Raw genomic sequence first — 7,173 nt, 5'->3', positions numbered from 1 at the left:
CAGGCGGATGCAGGGCCTTTCCTGCCTTGCCCCGGGTGGGTGGCGAGCCTTGGGCCCCTCCCAGTCCCCATTTTCTTTGCTCTGTGTGTGTGTGTGTGTGTGTGTGTGTGTGTGTGTGTGTGTGTGTGTGTGTGTGTGTGTGTGTGTTGGTGCTAGGGCTTGAACTCAGGTCTGCGTGCTGTCCCTCTGCTTTTTCACTCAAAGCTGGCGTTCCACTATTAGAGCCACAACTCCACTTCCAGCTTTCTGGTGCTTCATTGGGAGACAAGGGTCTCACGGACTTTCTTGCCTGCGTTGGCTTCGAACCGCAATCCTCACATCTCAGCCTCTCAAGTAGCTTGGGTGGGAGGCGTGGGCCCCCGGTGCCCGGCTTTGCCCCTGTTTTTGGTGTCAGGAGCTGAGTGAGGTCCTCAAGGCTGTCCCAGGCAGGCAGCCGCCCAGGTGGCCCACAGCTGCAGGGAGCGAGCCCTCAGAGTCCTGGGAGAAGTCTGGGTCCGGGTGTGGGCAGCCCAGCTTCCCAGGGACTCCGGACAGGGTCCTTCTGGTCCGGCCCATTCCTGGGGACTCCGGCTGCTCTGGCTTCCCCGACTGTGGCTGCCTTACTCCCACCTGTCTCCCCTTCACCTGGCCTCCTACGCGCTCAGGTGCGCGGCCATTCGCTCTGGGTAAACTGAGTCATCCTGGATGACAGCCCCAGGCAATGGCAGCCACCATCACCTTTGGCGGTGTTGGGCTGCCAGTTCCCGGTGCCGGTCAGTGCCCAGCTTGCCTGCTGAGAAAACCCCCCAGGACCTGTAGAAGCTGGGAGGGGCTTCAGGCAGAGCCAGCTGTGAGAAAGAACTCTACCGACCCACCAAGGCCACGTTCGGCCCGGCCTGGAAACGCGTGTCACACAGGGCTTCCTTTTGCAAAATCTTGCGACCCCAGATCTCTGCCAATGCTGTTCAGGAGAGGAGCATCCTAGAGGAGTGTGAGTGTGCCGTGGCTGCGGCCACACGGGGCCCCTGTGGCCTGACGCCACACGGTGCGTCGCCGTGTCCTTCCTGAGGCTGCAGTTGCGTCAAGTCAAGGCGTGGCCGGGCTGCTTCCCTCGCCCAGAGGTCGCCTGCTTTCTGCACCCTCCCTCACCCCAGCATTGTGGTCCCGTGTCCCACTCCCGCTGTGATTCCCTCGGGAAGAGCTGTCACCACGGCGGTGGCCCCTCTAGCTCATCCAGGCTCATTCACCATTTCTGGGGGTCCCTCAGGTTCTGGGCATTAGAATGAGGTCATCTTTGGGGGCTGTTATCCATCCTACCACTAGGAGGCCCACTTCAGGTCAGGGTAGCTATGCCCAGAGACGGCTGTGTGTGTTCTCCGTGATGATTCCCGCCCGGCCACTACCAGGCACACCTGACTGGGGGACCAGCAGCGCCGGACACGTCCTGCTGATGGGGACACGATCAGAGCCAGGACTCGGCCCCAGCTCTCTGGCTCTTCCTTCCTGCCACAGCACCCGGGAGATTCAGACGGGAAGTGACAGTTGAACGATGAAAGTCAGAATCTGAGTGTGGAGATACATGCCAGCCCTCCCCGCACGGCTCAGGTCACGGCTGCACTTGCCTGGCTCCCAGACCCTCAGCGTGGGAGGGAAGGTCCCTGCCCAGGCCTCAGAGCTGCCCCTGCCCGGGGCTGATCTATGCTGGGGAACGCGTCTTCCGTGCCTGCCCTGGGGGCTGAGGCTGGAGTTCCAGGGACAGGAAGGCTGGCGGAGGAAGGGAAAGGGGGAGCAAGGGGGTGTGCTGGGGCTCCTCTTTGAGCTGGAGGCTGGGGGGGTCAGTGTGGCGCGTGTGGGGCCCACTAGGTAGGGACGTTAGTCGCTTGTAGCTTGAACCCAGCTGCCTGGCCTAGAGCTGGCAGGCTGGCACTTGCCGAGATGCCCAGGAGCGGGCGGCAGCGGGCGGAGGTGCAGCGCGTGAGGGACTGGGTGTCTGTGATGCTGGGGGCGGGCGGGGCCTCAGGTGAGGGTTGGTGACAGGAGCTCCTGAGAGGCGGGGGAGAGGGGCCTCAGCCAGCAGCCACGGGGGGGGGGGGGCTTGGAAGTGGTTTCATTCCTGCAGGCGCGGCTCTGATGGGGGCTTCCGGTGCCCCCTGGAGCGGCCCTTCCAGCTCACAGCCCTGTGCTGCGCGTTGGCCCGAGCCTGGGGCTAATGAGCCCCTGGGGACTGCGGCAGCTGGTCCAGGGCGCCCCAGTCATCAGAGGGGGCACAGAGAGACCAGGGGGCAGGTGAGCCGACATCAAGGGATGGGCAGGGCTGGGGGTGAGACTGGGGTGCCATCTCTAAAGCCTGACGCCCCCCCCGCCCCCCCCCCCCGTCCAGCCTCGGCCCGGAGGGAGAGAGCCGCCGTGCTTTCTGAGCACAGAGCCAGCTGCTCCCTGTGTCCTTGCCGCCGCGGCAGTGACCTTCCCCTGTTCCCTCCCTCGCTGAAGGAGCTCTGGGAGCACTGTCACACCAGCTTCTAGCACCTTCCAGCCAGGTCAGGGTGGCGCCGAAGCCCCCGCGGGACACGGGCAGCGTGGGGGCTTGTCTACGGGCTTTATCCTGATCTTGGCTCCTCGGCCAGCGAGCTCCCATCCCGCAGAGGCCTCCCCGGGCCCTGCTGACCGGGGCCACTTCCAGAGAGAGGCGGGAGGGTCTGGAAGTGCTGGAGAAGTCCGCAGAGGTGTGGGGGGGGTCGAGCACCCCTTACGTCCCACCCCTGCCTTCTGCTCTGCGTGGCCTTCAGAACAGTTTCCACATCTGTGCAGTGGGGTGGTCGTGCTGGTTCAGATCAACGCCAAAAGAGCGTGGCAGAGGTCAGGGAGGGCGCAGGGGCAGGGATGGGCTCCGGCCCATCCTTACATTGCCGCTTGACGGCACCATCGCTGAAGGACAGACAGAAGGATGAGGTAGTTGGGGCTGACGGGAGGACGTTTGGGCGCGGCTGAGTCTCGCTCACTGGGCTCTGACGGTGCGCCCGACCCTGCCTCCTGAGTCCGCTCCCTCCACCCCCAGGGCTGCTGCTAACTCAAGTTGCGTCCCTTCCGACATAAAGGAAGGCCCGCTCGGCTCGTCCACGGCCGGCTGCTCCCCCTCTTACCAAGTAAATTGTGGGAGGCCTTCGCTCGGCTCGGAGGTGGGGCCGGGCTTCCTGAGTGCTGGCTGGCCTGGTGCAGGCCTGGGGTGGGGTGAGCTATGTTGAAGGAGCTTTCTGGAACCCCTCCTCAAGGGGGTCTGGCTGGGAGAGAGACCCTCTCCTAGATTCCTCAGGGTTTTTGCACCTAGTAGGCCTTGCCTTGGAGACCTGGCGCCGCCTGTGAGTTTCAGGCAGGGGAGACCGAGGCCCGAAGAGGGCCCCTTGCTCCCGACGCCTCCCTGAGCCCCCACCCCCACGCCCAGGTCTCACCACGTGGCTCCGAGCTGGTTTCCAACCATCTGAAAGCAATAACAGGCGGAATCCCTTCAGCGGGACGCTTTCTCTTGCGGTCAAGTGTTCCTTTCTGTCAAAACATCTCTCCTGGCCCAGCCGGCTGGGGGATGGGCCAGGACGGCTGCACGTCTCTGCCGGGGCCCTCACAGAACAACACCCCCACCCCAATGACCTCCTCCACGTCCCTGGGCTTCCCTCACCTCTGTAGGACCACCCAGGTCCCTGGGGGTCGAGGGGGTTCGCATCTGGGGGGGGGACTCAGTAGAGGCTCAGGTGGGCTCCCTGTGGTGTGCAGCTTGAGTGAGGAGCTCCCAAGTGCGATTCTGCTCGTCTCTCCTCCTTCATTTCTGGGACCTCCCTGCCTCCTCCCGTGGGCCTCATCCAGTTCGCCTTCCTGCTTTCCCTGCCTCCTGCCTCCCCCCCACCCCTGCTCCCAGTCCAACCCAGGTGGGCACGGCATGGGTGAGCACTTGGGGCAGGGCAGTGGTGGACGAGTCTCAGACCCGGGAGTCCTGGGCCCAGACGGCTTGGGCTCTGCAGAGCCACAGAGAAGGGATTCAGAGTGTGCACACTGCGGCCGGGCCCGGGGCACAAGAGCGGGAATGCGACCCCTGCCTTCCGCTGGCCACGCCCCCTCTGCACCACTGGGAGATTCTCCTGCCTGGGACGGAAGGAGGGAGCTGTCCTCGTGGCTGTGCGGATGAGGGCTTCCTGGAAGAGGTGGCATCGGGCAGGCTTGGCAGGGTGGCTCTGGGGTCATGGGATGGGATGGTGAGCAGGAAGTATTGGGGTGCTCTGCGGAAGGTGAGGAGGTGAGAGCAAGGGAGGGGCTGAGACGCAGCCTCTGGCCGCAGCGTCAGCCTTGACCCCAGCAGCCGCGGGAGTATGGAGAGCGGCGGACAGAGGCTCCGCTTCCACAGCCCCCAGCCCGAGGCTTCCCCAGCCCCCAGCCCGAGGCTTCCGCAGCCCCCAGCCCGAAGCTTCTGCAGCCCCCAGCCCGAGGCTTCCCCAGCCCCCAGCCCAAAGCTTCCGCAGCCCCCAGCCCGAAGTGGGTCCGGTGCCTCGGTCAGACCCACATCTGTGCTAGAAATTCCAAGCCTCCTCCGTGCACGGGCGTGTCTCATTCCCGGGCAGCCCCACGTCCTGTCTGCAGCTGTCTTTGGGTCCACTTCGTGTGGGAAAGGACTCTCCTGTGCGGACAGGGAGCCTTCAAACAGAGCAGATTCTGTGGCTCCATCTGTCTGCCACCTTCCTCTCCTCCCTGGTGTCCTCCCGCCCTTTCTCATCTCCCTGGATACAGAAGGGCAGCTGAGGCCTTGCCTGGGGTGTGTGTGGGGGGGGAGAAGAAGAGAGAGAGAGGGAGAGAGAGAGGGAGAGAGAGGGAGAGGGAGAGGGAGAGGGAGATGGAGAGGGAGAGGGAGAGGGAGAGGGAGAGGGAGAGGGTTCCCTCACTGGTCTGTTCGCTGCAACACCACCTTTACCCTGCAGAGAGCGTGTGCCTCAGCTCTGCCCCCTCCTGGCAGGGCTTGGTCAGCTCACCGGCTCTCCCATTGGTGACCCGGATCCTTGCCCACAGGACTGTGCGTGGGGTGGACGTGGGGCCCTCCGACACGCGGCCTTTGCCTCGTTCTGTGTCCTGGTTTATGCTGACTCGAAGGCTGGGCTGGAGGATGGGAAGGCTGGGCTGGAGGAGGATGGGATGGGAAGGCTGGGCTGGAGGATGCCTGCCTGCTTTATTCAGGAGCTAGTCTCCCCCTGGGGCTCTGGTGTCTGCCTCCCACCCGGGGGAGCCCCCAACGCCCTGTGAGCCCTGGCTGGGGCTTTGGGAAGCGGCTGTTTGTTTCAGGGAGGTGAGTCTGCAGCACGTGGCTTGGTGACCCCAGGGCTGGCTGGGGGAGTCGTGAGTCTGCCCCCGCTGATGCCTGACTCCTTCCCGTCTTCCACAGGGGCCGAGAGCGAGCAGGCAGGTGCAGGGCTCTGGTCTCACAGGATGGGGTCAGGAGGCACAGCACTTGTGTGAGCCCCAGTCCCGTGGACCAGGCACACAGTCTGGTGGGGTCTGTGCGTTTGGCCCCGTCAGCCTAGGGCTGTACTGGGTTTGAGTCTAGCTCCTGGGTGCTCTGGACATGTGCACCTTCAGGTCCTCTTGAGCAATAGGGCCCTGACCCTCGCTGCCCAGCACGGAGTGCAGGCTGGCAGGGCTGCCACAAGAAGAGACTGGACAGGCACCAGGTGTTCAGTGGATACTCACAGCTAAGTGTCAGGAGGACAGACGTTTAGTGCAGAATCAGAATGTGGGCCCGAGTGATTCCACACTTCATTTGTTGATGTTTTACTCCTCCCCCCCCAACCCTGATAGGAGGGACGGTCCCAGTCCGCTGCTGTGTGGGCTAGTGACGGGCATTAAGCACTCAATGGCCCAGGGATTCACAGTGGCCAGTGTGGCCAGTGCAGGGAGGGACAGGGGTGGTGGACAGGAGTGGCCTTCTAAGAAGGTGGTCTTTGGCTTCATGCTCACAGAAGCTCGGGCCCTGCAGGGAGAGGGTGCACGGGGAGGGGCTGCAAGCGTGAATGTCTTGAGGACACAGGAAGCCTGGTTTTATTGCAAGAGCCAAAGGCAGCGGGGTGCTGGCTAGGCGAGCAGTCGGCCAGCCTCAGGGCCCTGCGGCCACCACCAGGGGCGAGGCTTTTGAAGGTGGTCGGAGTCCCTCTGCACTTGCAGCCATGGTCAGCTTTGTCCCCTGTGACTGGCGTGAAGTCGTACAATCTGGAATCCCAGCAGCCTCCCCAGCAAGCACAGGGGAGATCCTGCTCCACGTGGAGTAAGCCCCTCAGCCCCCATCACGCCCCCTTCCATTACCTCCTTTCCCCTCACACTCTCGTGCCTCTGAAGCTCCGTAGTTCTGCACACTGGCGCGCGCTCACACGTGTGCCTGTGCCTCCTCCTGCCTGTGAGCTCAGAGCTCACCTGGCCACGGCCCTCTGAGGGCTAAGCTTGGGTTCTTTTTTTTGGGGGGGGGGTCCAGTCATGGGGCCTGAACTCTGGGCCTGGGCGCTGTCCCTCATCTCTTCAGCTCAAGGCTACCGCTTGAGCCACAGTGCCACTTTCCGGCTTTTTTCTTTTTGCTTATGTGGTGCTGAGGAATCAAACCCAGGGCCTCATGCATGCAAGGTAAGCGCTGTACCACTGAACCAACTTCCCAGCCCCAAGCATGGGGTTCTTTAAGCAACTCCTCACCTTGGAATTGAGTCCTGGTTGGGTTGTAAGCACAGGATTATTGCAACTACAAGGTGACGATTGAGTGAGTGCATGAATGAGTAGATGAACAGAGGAGTAAATGAATGCCTATGTGAGGAATGAGTGAATGAATGATTGAGTGAATGAGTGTGAATCAGCCAGTGAGTAAATAGCTGAATGATTGGGTTAGTGAATGAGTTTGTGAATGAATGAATGATTTAGTGAATTATTGAGAGAATGAGCGTTTGGTTGAATGATTGAATTAGTGAAGGAGTGAGTGAATGAATGAATGAATGAGCTAAGGTCATCTGCTGTGCTCTTGGTCCCTCAGTACCCGTGGTGAACTGAGGCCCAGAGTCACCAAGACAGAGGCTCGGGACTCCCCTCACGCCCCGGGGCTCCCACAATTCACTCCCAGCCTCCTGTTCTGTCTGTGCGCGGGTCCCCACCCCTCAGCCGGCACATAAAATGCTAATGCTCTCATTT

This window comes from Dipodomys merriami, unplaced genomic scaffold, assembly GCF_024711535.1.
Source record: "Dipodomys merriami isolate MVZ:Mamm:240054 unplaced genomic scaffold, mDipMer1.0.p SCAF_446, whole genome shotgun sequence".
NCBI lineage: Eukaryota > Metazoa > Chordata > Mammalia > Rodentia > Heteromyidae > Dipodomys > Dipodomys merriami.
Note: the sequence above shows the minus strand (reverse complement) of the source record.